This window comes from Choloepus didactylus, chromosome 4, assembly GCF_015220235.1.
Source record: "Choloepus didactylus isolate mChoDid1 chromosome 4, mChoDid1.pri, whole genome shotgun sequence".
NCBI classification, from domain to species: domain Eukaryota; kingdom Metazoa; phylum Chordata; class Mammalia; order Pilosa; family Megalonychidae; genus Choloepus; species Choloepus didactylus.
The window spans coordinates 182,655,906-182,677,735 of NC_051310.1; the positions used below are offsets into that span (position 1 = coordinate 182,655,906).

Here is a 21,830-nt window from a genome sequence, read left to right on the forward strand (position 1 = left end):
CAAAAACCATGATCGGTGCTTGGCCATGTCATCACCACCCCCCTGCCCCCGCCACACACCCAAATCATTCTTGGGGAAGAAGATTTCCTTGTCCCTCTCCATTCACAGCCACTAGCCAGGGACCAGACCAGATGTGGCTCACTTTGAGAGTGGGGCATGGGAACCAAGGACTGTAGCAGAGTGAGCTACTTACAATTCTTTACTGCAGTTTCTCAGCCTCTTTCTCTTGCTCTTCCCTGGATGTTGTACAATATTCCCCTGGTCTCTGGAGCCCTAGAACATTTTTTTTTTCCAGACAGTTCCTACCTTTCCATTAACTGTCTTGGAGGAGGAGTGAGTCCTGGAGGCCCCTACTCTGCCATATTTCCGGAAGTCCCCCATACCTATGTGTCATGTACTTTTTTTTTTTTTCAGGCACAACTTTTTTTTTTTTTTATTTTTTTGTTTTGTTTTTAAATCAGTAAAAGAAACTGGGTCCTAGAAGCTGCAGTAATCTAAGCAGCAGCAAGTTTGTGCATTCGTCCTTTATGTTTGTTTAAATACGTTTAAATTATCACACTGCTGGCACACCTCATTTGCATGAAATTCTGCACCAAACAAACTAATTGAAGTAAAGTTAGCCCCAATCCCAGGAAAAAAAAAAAACTACTCTGGAAGATAATTTTCACTGAAATCTAACTGAACTTCATTAAGTGGACTGTGACAAGATTATAAATGATATGAAAAATAACATTTTAACATTTGGCCATCAACTTAAGGAAATGGTTCGCCTATATGAATTGTTTAATTTTTGTAATTTTAAAAGTTAATGTATTCTACCCTCATACCGTCTTCAGAATTAAAGCACAATGAATGGGAAAGAAAAGAATGCAACGGAATCCTAAGGCAGAACTTCTTGCCAGAAGTAATGAAGGTAGAGTATACACTAAATATTGAGTGCAGAATTTCATAGGGCCAACAAGATAACAGTCTATATTTTTCACTTACACAGGCAAAGTGGATTTTGCAATTACCAGTTGCATTAAATGCACCAAATAAAGCTCCTAAAATTGATACTATAAGGCACCACTTTAAGTTTTCCAGGCTGCAACTGTGCATAATTTTAAAATGATTTTCTTAAATTTATTATTTTTTTTAAACATAAAACGAGGAAGGCGTTAAAACTGGTGTAATAGCTCAATAGAATAAGTATTCCCGATTTGGGGAGGGATGAAGAGGGAGATATTCAGAACCCTTCACCAGAATCCCCCCAACTTGATCATAGTAGATTAATGATGTGCTTTGTGGATGTGGTTAGTCAATGACACCAGCTTGACGGATCTTTCTTTCTGCACCAAATCCCATTGAGTTATCTGGTCCCCTTGGCTGACAAAGAACCATTAGGCAAGGAGCACTGGCATCATCCAGGGTGATGCTCTTCAAGAGACTGACCAACCGATCAGGTCTTGGAGCTGCAACAGCCTTTGGGCACTCACGGACTCGCCAAACATTACAGGCGCTGCACTTGCCAGTGCGCTGATTAAGAATCACTGAGAATTCCACCTCATCTCTATTGCTGACAGGGTGGTGCAGGAGTGAAATACGGACACAAAATATAAAGTTCTGGGAGCAGGGGACTCAGAGCCTTGTAGGCAAAGAGTGCCTCCACTTGCTCCACATCATATTTATTAGCTTCATTTTATCACAGAAAATAGGGGAGTTAGTAACAGGCTGGAGAAGGCAGGATAAAGAAGTTAGTAAGATAGAGAAGTCAGGGACAGGCTACGCTTCTTGTAGCAACAATGCGGGTGCTGCTCTGGACAGTGTTCCGTCTGGGCAGGATTTGATGTTCCGCACCCCCGAGCACATCAAGGACGCACTCCCAGCTCAGGCTATTTTCCCACACATCTCCTGCCTGTAGCTCAATGCCATCCTGAGCTTCTTTCACATGGAAAACCAGCTTCTTACTATCTCCTAGTTCGTAGTTAATGAAGCCAAACTGATCTTTCACACACTACTGTGGCCCTACGCAGGGGTGTGATGTTATAGGCCATACTCTGTGCATTTTGGCCCAGCACACACAATTGGAACTTGACACTCTTCCCTTTCTGCAGGCAATCCCCTTTGTTGGCCATCCCAACTATGCCAAATGGATGGACTTCACTTTTCATATCCCCCTCCTCCATGATCTCAATCATGCCTTGGTACTCAGTTTGTGTTGGATCAACACTCCTCAGGGGGCGAATGACTTTACCAGAGTAGATGGTGGGATCAGCTTCCTCAGTAATGCCATTCACTGAATGTGTTTTGTTCACTTTTTCTGCACTGACTTTGTTGCCTTTGCCTTTGGACAAGCTGTACTCCACCATGTCCCCCAGTTCCAGGCTATCAACATCACCTCAGAACTCACTGTAATGGAAAAAGATTTCCTTATCATGATTAGCCATTTCAATAAATCCAAAATTATCCTTCAGAGTTGCCACATAACCCAAGAGCCTCTTGGAATTGGAATTATGACCTAAAAGTTGCACACAAGTTGCAATCTGTTGCCCAGCCCTCTGTTTGTCACTAATACTAAATTCAACCTTATCTCCTATTTGAGGAGAAGTAGATCCTTCCACATCCTTGGCTTGAAAAGAAATTGTCAGTTTTACCCCACAATCATCATAAGCAATAATGCCATCCTCAGCCTCCTTCTCTTTGCCTTTATTTGGGCTAGTGGTTTTGGGATTGGAAAAAGTGGCTTCTTTTTCTACAGTGCCTAGGAAACGATGATCTGAATGGGAATGGAATGAAACCATGCCCTTGGGAAGTTTTTAATCCTAATAGCATGATTTCTTTGGGCAGAGAGCATATCAGGAACCACAGTAAACTCTACTTCATCTGCAATATGGAGCTGGTTCCCATCGAGAATTTCACTGAAGTGGAAGAACATGCGAGCATCACGATCCACACACTTGAAACCAAAACCATCTCTGATGGCAGCAATCACACCCATTTCTCTGGCTTCATTAGTCAACTGAAATGTATTTGATAGAACTTCTAAGTTGGTTGCTCGTTCTAGTTTGTCACGTTGGTCTGTTGAAATATTAAACCTAACATGGTCACCTTCCAGCAGGGTCACCTTGGATTTTGTATCTTTGTCTCCAAAAGGAAGTTCTTTAGGAATCACAAAGTCAACTTTGATGCATCCTGGCAATGGGTCATTCTGGTTTTTACTGGGTACTTTTGGGATCACTTTGGTTACAGTTCCTTCAAAATGTTCAATGCTGATATCTTCAGAAATGACTGTTCCTTGAGGCAATAGTCTGACATCTGTTGCAACTTCTTTACCATTTCTGTCCTTGATTGTGATCTCCACATCATCTCCAGGCTGTAAGGTTTCTAGGTCACCCTTAAATTCACTATAGTGAAAGAATATCTCTTTTACAACATCACCTCTTTCAATGAAGCCAAATGCCTCCTTCATGGCACAAACTACTCCCTGACAGCGGGCTTGTTTCTTTCTCAACAGCATGATGTTACGAGCACTTACAGCACCAGTATGTTTATTGTTATCAATTACAAAGTTTATCTTATCTCCGGTTTCCAGCTGAACGTTTCCTTCGACGTCTTCAGGGGTGTAAGTCAGATAAAACACTTCTTGTCCATTAATTCATTCTTCAGGGAGGATTTCTGGTTTTATCTTCACCAGTTTAACAGCAATGGGTTTCCCAGTCCACCGGTCAGATGATACTTCAAATTCAACATCATCTCCTACTTTTAAGTCCTGCAGTTTGCCATTATACTGTGAACAGTGGAAGAAAAGTCTAGCTTGACATTCTGAACACTGAATAAATCCGTAAGAGGTTAGCAGTTTTTCGATAACCCCCATTTCATGCAGCGCTGCTGAAGTACCATTGGGGTACCCATTGTGTCCATTGTTGTGGAGAAGTTTTGGATCAAAGCTCATCTCGCAGTGATAATCAAATATTATTGCACTTTCAGTACTATTTGCTGATTCTTCTTTTTCAGCACACGTTTCAAAGGATGAAAAGTTGCTAGTATTAAAAAAAAAAAAGAGTGAGAGAAAATGATCTATCAAGCTAATAAAGAATACAACTGCTGCTGCACCAGGCAATCTCACAGTACAGCACTGAAGAAAACAAAGACTACTAGCAGCGTTGGGAAGTGCTCTTTCAAAGCTGTTGAGTAGGCACAAACTTCTTGTTTCAGATTAAGTGTTGTGTCTTCAACTTAAGTGTGCTCTTCTTTGGTCTTGTTTTATGTTACGACGTTTGTTCCTTGCCTGATCTGAACTTGAAGCAGCAGTTTCAGGTGGTAAAGTCTGTTCTGTTACACTTCATACCCAACAGCTCAGCGCCCCCTCTCCAGCACCACCATAAGCAGCACAGCCCCTGTATCATGCACTTTTCTTTTTTTTTTTTATTAAATTCAGTTTTATTGAAATACATTCACACACCATACAATCATCCATGGTATACAATCCACTGTCCACAGTATGATAACATAGTTATGTGTTCATCACCACAATATATCTCTGAACATTTTCCTTACATCAGAAAGAACCAGAATAAGAATAAAAAATGAAAGTGAAAAAAGAACACCCAAATCATCCCCCCATCCCACCCCATTTGTCCTTTAGTTTTCATCCCCATTTTTCTACTCAGCCATACACTAGATAAAGGGGGTGTGATCCACAAGGTCTTCACAATCACACTGTCACCCCTTGTAATCTACATTATTATATAATTGTCTTCAGGAGTCCAGACTGCTGGGTTGGAGTTTGGTAGTTTCAGGTATTTACTTCTAGCTATTCCAATACATTAAAACCTAAGAGGTGTTATGTATATAGTGCATAAGAATGTCCACCAGAGTGACCTCTCGACTCCATTTGAAAACTCTCAGCCACTGAAACTATTTTGTCTCATTTTGCATCCCCCTTTTGGTCAAGAAGATACTCTCAGTCCCACGATGCTGGGTCCACATTCATCCCCGGGAGTCATATCCTGCATTGCCAGGGAGATTTACACCCCTGGGAGTCAGGTCCCACGTAGGGGGGAGGGCAGCGAGTTCACCTGTCGAGATGGCTCAGTTAGAGAGAGAGAAGGCCACATCTGAGCAACAAAGAGGTACTCAGGGGAAGACTCTTAGGCACCATTACATGCAAGTTTAGAGTCTCCTTTGTGGTAATGAGCCTCATAAGGGCAAGTCCCATGCTTGGGGGCTCAGCACATCAAACCGCCAGTCCCAATGTTTGTGACAACATTAACACCAGTCCAGGTGAGGATGTCCAACACATCCGCACCTTCCCCCAGATCCTCGGGGCTGGGGAGGGGGAGGCTGTAAATATATTTTTTATTATCTGCCCAAATTACTCTGGGATGTGTCACTATTTCACTCCAGCCTATACTAACCTACCGTATCTCACTTCCTATTCAAAGTTCCTGTATCATGCACTTTTAAGACTTCTCCCTTTAATTCCCCTTTAGCCAGTTCTCTGAACCACCAGATCTCAGATTGTTCTCAGTAGTTTTACTAGAGAGGGGAGGCCTCTTTTTGGATGATGATGATTTTCTTTATCTTCTTTTACCATTAGGTTATTAAAACTCTCCCTTGATTTCTACATAGTGTTTGCCTGTCTGTTCTGTCTTCTTTTTATGCTATATGCATGGATTCAGGTGGTTCTATCTGTTCTCCTTATTGAGCAATATGGTTTTTGGATGGTATGTGAAGAGATTCTTAATCAGGGGGCTACTCCTATTTTCCATGAATCTGTAATCTCCTCCCACCACACATTTTTTTTAACAGTACTAAATTATGAAGATTTGTGGCATTAAGGAAGTAATGAGTAATAGGAAAGCATGTTCAATACTGCCTGTTTCAGTTTGCTAAAGCTGCCGAAATGCAACATACCAGCAATGGACTGGCTTGTAACAGTGGGGATTTATTACATTATAAGTTACAATTCTAAGGCCATGAAAAGTGTCCAATTAATGCATCAGCAAGAGGATACCTTCTCTGAAGAAAGGCTGCTGGCATCCAGGGTTCCCCTGCCACATGGGAAGGCACATGGCCAGAGTTGGCTGATCCTTCTTTCCTGGGTTTTGTTGCTTTAGGTTCTGGCTCTTTCAATTTCTGCAGGTCCTTTCTTGCTTCTCTAGGGCATTTCTCTCTCAGCTTTCTCCAAATGCCTTTGCCTTTTATCCTCTCATAAAGGACTCCAGTAAAGGATTAAGACCTATTTTGAACAGGCCGGGTTATATCTCAATTAAACAAACCTGATCAAAAGGTCCCACCCACAATAGGTCTGCACCCACAAGAATGGTTTGAAAGAACATGGCCTTTTCAGGGGTACATAATAGCTCCAAAGCAGCACACTGCCTAATAGTCACATCTGTAATTTTCAAATTCAAAGAAATCACAACTTTTTTCCTACATACAGTAGGGTTGGGGGGGGGGATGATCTTCAAAGAAAAGGATTTGGCATCTCAAACACATCACATGAGATTTCATTTAGTATATATATTATAATGTGAGATGACTGTCAATATAATCTATATTCAAATCTGCTCTGAATTCATAAAACATTAATGAAAGATCAATCTTGAAAAATGTACCTGGATCTGAAGCAGACTACAAAGCTGAGCTGGTTTGTCATGTAGGGAGAAACAATGGGAAAGTAATTTATCTTTTTCAACAATGGGGGAGAGTGTGGGTGCATGTGTGCTTGGTATCCCTGTTGATAATATTTTGTACTGATCTGCTAAGGAGGAAGAACTTTTTCTCATGGGTTCAATCAAGCTAGGAAAAACAAAGTTTTAAGATTTCTTAGTTCAGAACAGCCCAATAGGGAAAAACTAAGATTATGCCTCATTACCATGCATTTTAATTATTTTGGGGCAAAATTATCAGAGGAAATTGAAGTACTTGAGAATTGAAAGAGTGTATTATGTGGCTTTTCTTGAAAGAATAATGGGCCTTATTGTGTACATAATAATTCCACTAACTAGAAATAAAGCACTGTATTTTTTTAGGCTTTTTAAGTGGCTTTTAAAATATCAGCAAACTATAACTTGTCATTTTATTTCTTTGTTATATTAGTTGAAAATTCAATGTCATAATATATGTAACTATGACATTTAAGGGATGGATGATTTAAGATATTGAGAGAGTTCCTGACTAATATATGCCTAATCTTCCATAAAAACCCTATAGCTGACATTATGCCCAGTGGTAAATATCACTTTCCCTCTACCTCTAGGAATATGTATATCCATTCTTATTACTTCTGTTCAACCTTGCACTGGGAGTTCTGTCTAATGCAATAAAGGAAGTAAAAGAATTCAAACATGTAAAGAATTTATAGATGAGAAAAATGACACTTATTAAAGGTAAGAAACATATTCATGGTCACACAAGTAGTAACTAAATTGTCAAGCAGTGTATGGACAAAGTTTTTATTTTGGGAGGGTTTCTTAACCTCCAGACTACTGGGATCATCAGGAGGAATACTTCCTATTAATATAAAGCTAATAGCCGAAGGATTATGAATTGCCTAATAATAATCTGTGTTTCTAACTAAAAATTAAAATTGTCTCCTAGAATTCTAGGTAGGGCTCACCTTAAATAGTTTTCCATATAATTTCTATACTCAACAAACTTGGTAAAAATTAGTTTTAGATTTAAGGTTACAGGAAGAGTCCTTGATACTCATAAAGGGATAATGAGGCACCAGAAGACAATCAAGGGGGTGAATGTATTAGCCAACTTTAAATAGGAGCTTAGTAAATGTTACGTGATAATTTGAAAACATCTAAATTAATTACTTATGGGCTTCCAGAATAAGGGTGGTGGCTTGTTCTTCAGATAACTAAACAATGAAAGTGATGACTATGAACAAATTTCTCCCAATCACATAAAATTCATGGAGAGGGAGGCCATAAATTTACCCTAGGAAAAGAGTCACAGGTGGGTGTAAATTGCCTTTATGTGCATGAATCTATACTGCATCCCATGGGTGACATAACTAGGCCAGACTACTTGCCCTCCAGCCCCTTAGAGCAAGAGTGAACCTTTCTAGTTGTAGGCCTTCTCTGGGAGAGGCTTATGTTCAACAGGAAGTAGGGCTTCACAATGGGTAGGAACCCTCTTGGTTCTTTTAAATAGAGTTTTTGAACTTGAGAAAAGCTAGATTGGGTAAAATGCTGTTCAAAATAAGCTTGTCATATTTATGGTGAACAGGGGTGGAACATGAACACTTAATATGTGTTTTCTCACTTTTCAAATTAGTCTGAATCTTTATCTCCTCAGAATTACTATCAGGGACTGGCGTAGAATTGCTGAGAGACACTGTCCTTTCAAGAAGTTATTTTAATAACTTCCAAAATGATGCTTTAGGGGAAAAAATTCTAATGTTCTATATTTATTTTACTTAAGTATAAAGAATCATTTCAAGCATACATTTCTAAAAGGTGTGGGACTAAATTTAGATGTTTGGAAAGGTACAAGTGAAAAGCTGTTGGGAGAGTAAAAGAATAAAAAGAGTATGATTTTGTACCATAAAATTCTCTGTATTTTGAAAGATTGTGAGGTAGTTACATTGTGATAACAAAAATACATCTATGTGGTTAAAATTGGAACTATTTCCTCTTGAAAGAACAGGAACTATTTTGAAAAGAGCTATAACCATTAGTGTGGCAGTGGTCACCACTTTAAAATGATTAATTTTGTCAAAGATGGGATAAAAACAAACATGATATATTGGCCCTGGCTTTAACATGAATGTTAGTGTATTAACATAAGGTAGGGTATGCTTTCATTCTTTTGCTCCTTCATTTGCTTATTTAGAATCTTTTTGATGGAATATTTGATGATTATTCAGGCTAATAGTTTACTAAAATTGCTATTAGATTTGTGTGTCTCTGATTTCCATGGCTCTTTATTTTTTCCCTTTTGGGGGTAAATATATGTATAAGCCTTTGAACAAATCTACTTAAGTCATTGAAACTACCAGACAGTATTATGTAAGTTGTCATTCAATGTGTAATAGAGGCAAGTTTTTTATATCTCCAAAGAGACTAAGACCCTTTTGGCTGTGAGAGCACTGGTTTCCATGGAGTCTTTAAAGACTCATTTAATTCAGGGGAAATTTGCTTTAAAAAAGTAAAATCAGAGCATAAAGTAGTTGAAAACCTGAAATACAAGGAATGAAATAAATTCACAGATTCATGATCTTAATTATTAGTTCAATGTTTGATAATAATATCAATTTTGAACATCAGTGATCCTGACCACCAATGTTTGATCTATGTCTGCTTAAAAGGCATTTATATATCACAGTGTACTAGGAGACCCATTTCTTGGGGTTATCCCTTTTGGGCTGATGAGATTCTGCACAAGAACCTGTGAAGATTGACTGAGTTCTCAGCATGGTGACATAGGATAAACAGATGTCACATGACCAGGCACATAATGTTGAAAGCTGTATTACATTATCATTTAATGTTAAAGATGAGAATATTTATGAAAATTATTTCAGCATAGACTGTCAAAACTGCAAAGCATTTAGTTTCCATGTTTACTTATTTGGAGTGAGGAAAAACTTTTTATCTCTATATTTAAAAAATAGAACAAACTTTTTCTACTTATCTTATTAGTCTATTCTGAGTAACTATACATCATGAACAGCCTAGTCATTGATATATATATATATGGAAAAAAATGAGGGAGGCTGAATTCTATTCCAAACCAATTAAGCACATGTACCTTTTGAAGTATCAGTTATTATTTATAATAAATACATTTTTAATTATAGAAGTAATACACATGGAAAACAATCAAGTGCTACATGTGGTAGGTTGAATTACGTACCCCAATGAAAACATGCTTTTAGTCTTAATCCATTTCTATGTGGGTGTGAACTCATTGTAAATTGGACCTTTTGAAGTTGACAATTTTAGTTACCATGAAGCAGGGTGAACTGTAATCCAGACTACTGGAGGCCTTATAAAGAGAAGGTATAGAAGCCAGAGTCAGAGAAGGAAACAGGCAGAAGCAGGAAGTCAGCGGAAATGGGAAGATCAGGAAGAAAGAAAAGGACATTATCATGTGTTACAAGACAAAAATACAAGTCAAGTAACTCCAAGGATTGTGGGCAGCCCTCATCAGGATGCTACAGATATTAGAGAGAAAGCAAGTCGTGCTAATATCTTGATTCTGGATTTCTAGTCTCAAAACCATGAGCCAATTTATTCCTGTTGTTTAAGCCAACCCATTGTGTGGTATTTGTGCTAGCAGCTCTGGCAAACTAAGACTCTGCACAATAATTTTTACTGGAGAATTCTTCCCAACATTTGAAGAATAAAACAATTCCAGTGTTACGCAATATCCCCTGGAGAATAGATAAAGAAAACTCTACAATTCATTTTAAGAGCTTAACATTAGCTAGATTTCAAAACCAGAGAAGTAAAGTTACTACAAATAATAGAATGGATGAATCTCTCAAACATAATGTTGAGCAAAGATGCAATTGTCAGAGGAATATATAGAATAGATTCTATCTATATGAAACAAAAAATGCAGGCTAAATGAAATGATATGTTTTAGGGATATATAACAATGGTAAAATCATAGCAAAAACAAAGATAATGTTTATCAAAGAAGTCAGGCCTTGGAGATAGCCACAAGTATATTGTCTTTATAATTATTTTTAAATTGCACATATGTATTTTGTACATTCTTCTATATATGTGTATATATATATCTCATAATGGAAAACATTTATAAAGGTAAAAAAAGACATTTGCAAATAAAAAATTAATTCTCTAAAGGAAGAAAACTGTATTTCTAAATTGTAGTACAAAGTAACATGTTTCAAATTAATAATATCTTGCACAGACCACATTAGCAATATCTTGACTGCATGGGTAATAGTGCCTACTATCAGCTATTTATTAATTTCTGGCATAAAAATTTAGCTTTTTTTCTAGAATAAGTATGCATTATTAAAGTAGTTAGGCTTAGCTCTTGATTCATTTGGTGACAACAAACCTTATCACAGGGTAGAAGTAGAACCTCAGTTTTAGAAATATCATTCTGATGTTTTTTAACAGCATTGTCTGTTTGATCCTTAAACAAATCTACTTTGAATTAGAAATGTAAACTGCTGCTTGCTATTAGAAAAGTGGATATGTTATCAAGGCTAATGGAAACTTGAGACCCACAGGTCTTTGGTGGGTTATCCAGGTTGACTCTTTCTCATTGCTTTAGCTTATCCAGTATGCGGAAGATGATGCATTTAAGATGGATGATGGGTCTACTTTTAAGGACCTTCAGATAAGAAAATTAAAATCTTTAGTTTTTAAACTTTCCAAATTTATAAACTGCATGTCTTACCACATCCATGCTTTTATATTAGGGATATTTACTGCCCACATCTATAATTTGGAAAAGATTTAGGGAAACATTGAGCAGTGGCCTTAATTTGCATAATAAAATTTCAATATAGTTTTCACAGTTTGCAAATCATATTGTATTTGAAAATCTTAAAAGGGCTATTATCAAGAAAAAAATAGATATGTCTGTAAAATTTGCCTTCCTGCTGATATCTTTGGAACCTTCTTTATTTTCTGATGAAGTTCTTATTTGACTTAAAATATTTATCTCTGCAATGTGGGAAGAGATACATTGACTCTACATCCATGGTATTGATTATTCTTACAACTGCTCCATTCTATGAAATCTTTATTTCTGGTTCATTTATCCATGTTGTTTGAGCATATATTTTTCTCCCAAATGAGATGGAGAGGTATGCTAGTGTAAAAATTTGTTTCATGAAGCTGTTCATTTAACACCTTTTCTCAAGTCACATAAGTAAAATAAAATAAAAGTTAATTTTTGGCACATGAGAAGAGGAAAGGAGCAAAGCTTTAATTATTTGTTACAAATAAAAAAAAAATTGTAAATAAACAAAGTTTGACAAAGAGGGTTGAGAGAAAGAGGCTAATATTGATTTCACATATACCCTTTCCCTAATATTGCTAGTCTCCAAAATGTTTCCTGACATTTGATGTTATGTGAGAGCTGAGTTGTGATGTGCATATCCAAAACAGTGGTAACTGCACAAGTAGAATTATCTTCCAGTCTTCAGACAACTTATCTTCCTAAGGAATTAACATTCACCTGACTTAATTCCTTATATGCTCTTTTGGGAAAGACAGCCTTGGAATGAATAATTTTACCTGTGGAAACAACCATATTTTCTCAACCTTTATTATAACTTTGGTAGGAGAAGGCCTGACTTAAACTCTGCATTATGTGGAGCTATTTTATTTATATCCTTAAATCCATGACCTGGTTTTTAATCTCTGTCCTCTAATCTTTATCCCTCTGTAGCCATGCCAGCCACTAGTGTCCTTCCTGTACATCTCTCTGGATGTCTTGCAGGTATCACTAATTTACCTCATCTAAGATCAACTCAGTATTGTCTCCCCATCTCCACCCTTAACCTGCTTGCCTTCTTATCTCTAATATTGGTGAAATGCCCTAGAATATCCTCCTAACCAAAGTCAGGAACCTGTGTCATTTTTTATTCTTTCTATTTCACCCTCCACATAAGACCAAAATTGTAAATTCCAACTTCTATAACTTTTATATTCATTACCCTTTCCATTCCTCTTTCTAATTAGGATACCATCATCTCAATGACTGTGAGAACTTCCTAATTACTTTGACATCTAACCCAATTCTCTCCGAAGCACAATCCACATTGTCGCCATCTTTCTAAAATGCAATTCTGGGTAATATACCATAATAGTTAGGAGTGGAAGTCCTGGAATTAGACTGAGATTTAAATCCTAGTTCCCCTTTTCATCACTCATGTGATCTTGGACAAATTATTCTTTTTCTTTGTACACAAGGCCCTTCATTATATAGTTCCTTGCTGCTACCCACAACTCTTGTTAGTCTCCAACATGAAATCTTTCTTCTGTTTTGAGGAACAACTTACAGTCATCATGCTATTTTAGAGTCAGACTGATATAAAAGTTAGGAATCATACTTAAGCATCACCTGAGGCACCAAAAGATTTGAGATTTGTGCTTAGTCATATGCCTTTCTCATTGGCTGAAATTCTCCCCTTCTGTATTAGTTGATTAGTTACCTTCCCACATACCTCCGCTCCCCTCTTCCACAAGTCCTATAAACCTTGCCCATAGATAACCTGTCCTGAGAAAAACTTCTTCAATATGTGATTTGTATTTTGCTCTGTGCTCTCCTCTGCCCACCAAGAATGATGTGCATACTTCTCCTATATGACTCATCATGCTTCACTGTAGTTGTTAGTTTACTTGTGTCTTGCTCCTAAAAGAAGGAAAGTTCATTGAGGGCATCATTTCTTATTTAGCTTTGTATCATGGGGACCTAATGCAGGGACTTCCATGTGGTAACCTCTCTCTGTGTACTGAATGGTTGTGTGTGTGATTAATTTGATATATTGGGTACAAATAATGACCAATACCAATATAAACTTAGGAATCATCCCTATTAAGCACCTGTGGGATGGGTTAAGCAAAGGAAATATTATAAGATGAGAGAAAATATCTTTTCTGTTAGCTCTAACATTTCTAATAGCTGGAGGTAAGATATAATTTTGTAACATATTTTTCTTCAAACATAGAGCTTTATTTAACAATCTAATATCTTTTAGTTATTTTAGATTAGTAAGCTCTATGGTGAGTTTGCTTGGTAATGAGCACAAAGAACTGAACAAATTGAAAGTAATAGGAGTGTGTATTTGCTGAATTGTAACTGACTACTTTCATGGCACAGGTATATTTGCTTCTGCATAGGTATCATGGACATTTTGGGCATGGGCAGGTATAAATATGTCGATGGGGAGAGTAAATATCAAATTTGATAATGCCAAAGATTTCCTTGGCCAACTGAAATATCATAAATTTATCTTTATATCAGACCAACATTTTGAAAGTGATATTTATTTCATGATCTCTAGGAACTATGACTGGAGTATGTGAATGAAGGATTTTAATGTAAATTTTATATTGCAATAAACATATTCCCCAAAAAGTATATGAAAGTGTACATCTCAAAGTAGTTTCAAAGTGGACCCACCTGCCTAATCAGTATCCAGATAAAGAAGAAACAGAATATTGCCAGCACAGGGGGTGCCTCCCCCCGTTTACTCCTCCACCAAGCCCCTCTTCATTCTATACCAAGGATAAACTTTATCCTTTCTTCTAACACCATGGATTAGTTTGACCTGTCTTTCAACTTTGAATAAATGAAGTTATATACTCTTCTTTTTGTCAGACTTGTTTCATTCAATTTTGTGTTTTTAATATTTATCCATGAAGTTGCATTTATTTCTAATTAATTAATTCTTATAGCTACATAGTATTTTATTGTATTAATGCATCCACATGAAAATTTAAATTGTTTTCCATTTTGGGCTATTACAAATATTGCTTCTGTAAATATATTTATTTATATCTCTTGGTAGACCATACCCATACAGTTCTACTGGAAATATTCCTAGAAGAAGAATTGTCTGGGTCATAGAGTTTGTATAGATTCATCTTTAGTAGTCACTACAAAAAAATTTTCCAAATTGGTTTCACCAATTTATACTCAATCTAGAAGTGTATGAGAGTTAATTAAACTATCTTTTTTCTTCCTTTAAGTGAATAGGTATTTCAGAGGAAAACTTGAAACCTGATACACTTAATGAATATTGGAAAAGCTGTTAATTATTTTCTATAGTTTAAGCAACTAATTGTAAAAATATCTGTCTGTTTGCCAGAGCTGCTAAGACAAATTCCCCTCAATGTGTTGGCTTAAGCAACAGGAATTTATTATCTAAGTTTTCGAGGCTAGAAGTACAAAGTCAAGGTCTTGACAAGCCATGCTTTCTCCTGGAGTCTGTAGCATTCTGGTGCTGGCTTGCTGAAATCCTTGGGGATCATTGGCTGCCTCTGCCACATGGCAATATGCTTTCTTCTCTGGCTTCTTCAGACTTCTATGCCTGAATTCCTTCTCTTTATACAGTCTCCAGTCACATGAATTAAGGCCCTCCATGATTCAATTTGGTCTCATCTACATAGGATCTCTGAAGATCCTATTCACAAATGAGTCCACATCTTAACTGATAATAACATCTTCAAAGGTCCTATTTACAAATGGGTTTGCACCAACAGGAATGTGGATTAAGACTTGAACATGTCTTTAGACGGGTACATGATTCAATCCCTAACAATATCTTAGTATATTTTTTTCATAAGACATGATGAAAATATTATTCTAATAATCATTATTTATGTGAATGTAAACATATTGTAAAAAAATAACTCATAAAATACAATTATAATACCTAGAAGGATATCCTTTTTAAAATATGATTAAGCTAATCGTAATTCTAATGATCTACCTAATTTGTCTTACAACAAATTTCTGGTATAGACTTATGTTGTCATTTGTTGCAATGGATACTGTTAATATAGCTTTTTAACTTAGAATCTCTTTAAATCTTGGACAATATGCTCTGAGGTCATGTATTGCACATTAAATAGAACAAAGTGTCAATTTTCATTTATTCTGGATTCTCAGATACCTGATGCTAATTTTCTCAGTCCATGTGAAACCTTTAAGAGGTTTCTACTTTGACACACAGAGAATAGTTTTTATGACATGATTTTTCTAGAGAGAAATGAGATAGACATTCAAATAGACACTGAAGAAGTGAATTCTGTGCAGAAGAATGTAGCTAGGTGAAAGGAATTAACTCAGTTTCTTTAGAGTTTCCCCTCTGAGGATCTCAGAGCTAGTTATTTATTTGTTAACATTTGTCTGGTTTCCAGGTGCTGAATACATTGACCTTTCTAACGACAGTACCATCCGTGAACAACCAGGATAGGTTCCTTTATGATTCATGAGCTCAGAGCCAGTAAAACAGTCCAGTGAGTCAAGAGTGAATAAGAAGGCCAAAGTTTAAAAAAATAAAATGAGAAAAGGTTACAGGATTTTAAAATAGAACTTTTACTTGAGGCAAGGTCAAATAAAGTATTAATTCCTGCTCTAGTGTGTCCACAAAAATCTCTTATCAGTGAATGACTCATGCTGTTAATTATACATTTGTCCCATATCTTTTTATAATGGTACTCCTTGAAATTCCTATACAATAAGATGCTCAAGGAAGAGGTGAAACATGGGTATAAATTATGATGTCTCATTTATCATCTCTTTAATTTTATTCTAAATCACACCTTCCTTGCCTGTATTGGAAGGAGATATAACAGTGAGCATAAAATTGAGACAATATTTTAACAAATGAGGTGTCAGAAGATTCAGGATAGTGCCAAAGTTCTGATGGAGGCATTGCTGCTATGAACATTTATACCTATTCTTGAACTTCCCCTTGGCCTATCAGATCTGCTCCAATCCCTCTGGGAAACCTAGAACTGAGAGCCAAGAAAAGATGTGCATATAATATGCATCCCAGAAAAGCCTGGTAGAGTGGGTTGAACAGTGCCCCTCCCCACCCCCCAAATTCATGTCCACCTGGAACCTCAGAATGTGACCTTATTTGGAAGCAAGGTCTTTGCTGGTATAATTAAAGATCTCAAGATGAAATTACCCTGCATTTCGGGTAGGCGCTAAATTCAATGACTGGTGTCCTTATCAGAGGAGAAGACAGACATACACACACAGAAAAGGGAGTCATATGAAGACCAGGATTGGAATGAGGCTTGGAGACAGGCATTTGACTGTTCCTCCCACAGGGTCTCTAGTATGAACCAACCCTGTCTTGATATCAGACTCCTGGCCTCCTGAACTGAGAGAGAATGAATTTTTGATGTTTGAAGCTACCAAGTTTTTACAAATTTGTTGTAGCAGCCCTGGGAAACTAATACACCTGGTAAACTCTTCCTAAGGCTTATTCCCTTAACTCATAAATTCAACGAGGACTACTATCTTGCCTTTGAAGTTGTGAGTATGTTAAATTTCATTCCCATTAATTGTATCAACATTATTCAGTTCAATTTGAATCCTTTTCATGATATAATTCTGAGGCTTAATTAAAAATGTTCAGACCCTGGGTTAAAAATATATATATACCATATATGACAGTTTAGGAAATTTAGCCCATATCTTTGAATGTCTAATAAGAAAGGGAAACAGTTACCAACACAAAACTTTATTTTTGTTAATTTTTTTTTAGGTTGAGGAGTAATTTGTGGTTATTGAAGATAATCTGACTCAAATTTTTATATTATAATAATATTGGAATAATTAAGAATAATACCTTTTTGCTTTCCTTTTTTCTCATGGATTATCATATACCTTGACTTTAGATTAAATAAAGGTAATTCAAAATGGAAAATATAATTCTCATTTTTTTTTGGAAAGATATTTGTTAAGCAATATCCAGTAAAGGAAGTTGAAAGAGGCGTGTGTGTGTGTGTGTGTGTGTGTGTGTGTGTGTGTGTGTCTCAAGGAAAACTAAGATGTTAAGTAGTGCAAATTAAATGTTCACTTTTGGCCCTTGGGTTCCCAGTGTTTACAAACTGGATGCAAATTCTAACCCTAGGAAACTATACTGATTGCTCTTCTTTGATTCAGTATGTGTCTATGTGACTTCTTTGATTCACTGAGAAGTGCTTTTGTCTCTTCCACACGCTAAAAGCCGTGGCTGGGTCCAAAACCAACCACAACTCAAAACGAAACAAAGTCTCAAAAAAATCCAACCTCCCCAAACCCAACAAAATTCCAAAACAACACAACTCCAATTCTTATGTCACTCTTTTTGTCTTGTGCCTTTTGTTTCTAAGACAACCCACTTAATTTTTGGGCTTTTAAGTGAGAGCATGTTTGGCTTTTTGATAATGTGGATAGAATCAATTTTCATGTATTTTGGTACAATTTCTTTTCATGGAAACGAAGTATAACAAAGTCACATTTTTTACGAATGCTAATACCAAGAAAAAATGTAGCTTCTCTACTTTCTATAACTGATCTGATTATCAGTAGGAACCTCCACTCAGATGGATTGGGGACAGTGTTGTATGGGGGTGTATGAGCAAAACTGATAAACTGAAATTTAAGACTATCTTAGTCTCTTCATTGTTATGCGGTCTTTTTTGATGAATTGGTCAGACCTTCGGATTTTTTTCTCCTCTCTGCTCCTCCCACTGTTGCACCAGGGTATATTAGAGTGGAGAGAGGTTTTTACCTCATAGCTGCAATGAAGAGGGCTCCCTGTCTGTGCATTCTGGCCCTCTCAGACTTGGGAGGGATAGTCTCTCTTGACTTGCTCTGCTGGGCTGCTGGCTATTGGAATGTGATGGCTGCTGATGAATAATTCTGTCCTTCCCTTCAAACATTGGGTTTCCGGTTTCGGCTTCCTCCTTTTCCTGACTGCAGGCCTCTGTGCCACCACTGACACCTTTGCATGTTCTCTATGGTACATGCAAGAACTGCTGTCACTTCTGTGTCATAATGGTTATGGTGTTGAGCTGAATGGCAGGTATCTCTACGAGACTGTAGACTCCCTCAGGCATGTCCAGGGAAGTATGTCCCCAGCTCCTGTGCTGCCCTATCCCAATTTCTATTTCTATAGTTTGACTCTCCCTTCTCAGAGCATACCTCACACATCAGGTTTGGAATAGGAATGACAGATAGGGAGAGTGGAAGGCCCTCCTTCCTTCACCTTTGTTCCTCTTGATCCTACCAAAAACCACAGGGTAGAAAGGTGAGAGGGAATATTGCTTTTCACTTCCTTTTCATGGCCTGGTAGAACTTCAACTAGGTCATATTCCTGTTTCCTTATGCGCGTTGACCTCTAGTCTTGTACTATAATGGTGAGGGAGTGGGGAGAGAACCCAGCTTACTTATGACAGTTACATTGGGAGGTATTCCAAAAGGATTCCCCGGGCCAGTTGTCTGCTTACACTTAACAACTTGTTTTTTTTTGTCTATGATGAATTGCTAAAATGAGAGATAAGAAATAGCAAAGAGGAATTAAATACCTTTCCTTTTTTTTTAAATTTTAAGAACATTTGGTTTATTAGTTCACATGAACTTTGAATTTCTGATTTACTGCAAATTTAGAAGTGGAACCAGAAAGGTCCAGAGAGAGCAGAAAAAGCAACATCCCCAAGGCCTTTCCAATAGCAAACTTACCTTTGAGATCTTGGTAAAATCTACTGTAGCCGGCTCAACATAGCATTCCTTTTGTAAAGATAATAATCTGTACTAATTTTATATTCTGCAAAATGCCTGTTTCTTATGAGATCATTAGAGGTCCCATCTGAGTTTTTCAGACCCTGGATAGAGTTCTTGAATTCTAGATTGTCCAGTACAAATTCAATGTTTCATCTTCCAACATCAACCAGGCACAGTTGACTGTGCTGTCTCATTATGATACTTTATATTTATCCCGATGTGTAACTTGTGTTTGCCATGGGCTATACACACTGTTCTATGCACTTTCTATAGATTAAGTAATTTATTCCTCACAAAATTTCATTAGTTACCTACTGGTAAACTGTGCTAGAAATTGCAGAAAGGTGTAATGTATGGATCAAACTAACATGAACCATAAGCAGATAGCTCCCTGCATGACAGCAAGTGCCAGCCTGTCTACAAGGGAATGAGGACCAAAGATATGTATCACAAAGGAAGTCACTGAAGCCTAACAGAGTTTATCTGGGAGTTCTGATGATAGTTAATAGATCACCCGTGTCTCCGCTAAGGGGTAGGCTCCCCTCCTGCAGATGTGCTGGTAAAACTAAGATAAGGAAGTCTTTGTGATCATCCCAAGGAATCAGCCCTTCCTTTAGATGTGCAGCAAAGCACTTCTACTCCTGGACAAATTGCCATAAATACTGGCCTGAGTCCCAGGAAAAGTTGGAGATCTCACCCAGGAGGGGACGCTCTGCCTGGGACCCTGTGCAAACCAGAACTCTGAATGGCTGAAGACCCAGGACCTCCCCAGCCAGTAGTATCAGATGTGGGGGCTTTCCCCAGTTTGGTGAGTTTTTCTTTTTCTTTTCTTTATCTGCTGGACAGACCACTTTGTCCGCTTTACTCTCAAGGATCGTGTCATTAATGATAAATGTTTGTAACCCTGGTTTGGTGAGTTTTTTCTTTTCCTTTCCTTTGTATGCTGGACAGACTACTTTACTTTTAACTATCATACCATTAATAATAAATGTTTGTAGTTCTGTAATGCAATAAATCTCTTCTGTAAAGTTATACTATATTAGTTTCTGTCTCTTTCCTCCTCCCACAATTCACCTTGCACAACATAAACCCATTTTGCAGAGGAAACTGAGGTAGAGAGAAAAAGTAATATTCTTAAGATCACAGAGAAATAGGTAACAGAGCCAGGATTTGAGCTAAAGTACTGTACTCCAATATCTTAACTCCTGCATCACCTTGTCTCTCTCATAGTAAGAGAAATTTAGGATTTATGGTTGTGTAGATGTGCAATTTCTCTCTCTCTTGTTATGTATTCTTTACCAGAATGCTAGCAACTAAGCCTACTTTGAAACTTTGCCCACTTCATCACATTCACACAAACACGTGTAAACAACAAAATATTTCTTACTTTAAATAACAAAAAATTAGAAAGTAATAATTTAAATGATCACATAGTTTGAGTATAGAAACACAGTCTAAAATGGAATGTTTCACATCTTAATATTAGCCCTATCATCAAGTCAGGTTTCCAGAACTCACCCACCCAAACACAAAGCTTTCTGCCAGTATGGCTATCATTACTTCTTGTGGTAATAATAACATAATGAAGAAGCAGAGGAGATTTGTTAAGTGATGCTTAGCAATGTGCATCCTCCTGTATTTTCCTTGTATGTACTGAATTTTTGTAGTTTTATATTTTTATTCTAAATGTAATGTGCACATTCTCACTTTCCTTTAGTTTATTCATTATTCATGTTTTCCAGATTGAGATTAGGACAATTGATAACTGAAAATGCATGTCCCTTTTCTGTTCATTTATTCATTCAAATTATACTTAAAGGTGGTGTTACATTTTCTTTATTTGAAACTTCACAGGAGAGGCACTAATGGAGCAATCAGACAAAAAGATACAAGCAGGTAGAAATGAAAGATTGTCATTAATTTATAACTGTGTGAACTTATTTATGTTCATTTTCAAGAGGGATTTGCACTGCCTTTCATCTTGTACAAAGCAGACTTAATATTAAGTACATGAGAGGGAAATGGCAGACAAAATGTGGTAATTGAACTGGCCAAGGTATGTTATCATTATCCCAAAACCAGCTAATAGGATCCTAATATAAAAGGACCCGGTTGAGTGAAGACAAAAAAAAAAAAAAAAAAAAAAAAAAAAAAAAAAAAAAAAAAAAAAGAAACTCCTGTGGCTAATAACTTAAAAGATGTGAAAAGATTCATTCCGTTTTATAACCTCCTAAAAACTTTAAATTAGAGAAAGCATCACAGTTGGATATAGACATAGAAATTCTTAGAATATTCAAGCAGAGGCTACAGAAACATTAAAAAACTATAACTTTCACGCACCCCCATCCTAGTTTATAAAATTTTTTTCCAGGCTACAAAATGTCTTGCAGAGCATGAGAAATAAATGGCCCCCAAATTCTTCTTGCTGCTCAGAGGCAATAATGTAATCACTTTGAGTTCCATGGAACTGGCCAACAAAGTTGGACACACTAATGAATTGTGAGTTCAATTCATGTGTGAGATATCTCTTAAGAATTGTATGGGTTTTGACCATCCCCAGTGGAGTACTACGTCACTATTCACTTTCCTCAATTTTCTTTCTATAGTTATAG

At 37.0% G+C, this 21,830-nt stretch overlaps 1 pseudogene; it reads right to left on the reverse strand.

The window, feature by feature from the left end:
• Nucleotides 1-1,172: 1,172 nt before the first annotated feature.
• LOC119530803 lies at nt 1,173-3,931 on the reverse strand (annotated as a pseudogene).
• Between the last annotated feature and the right edge of the window lie 17,899 nt (nt 3,932-21,830).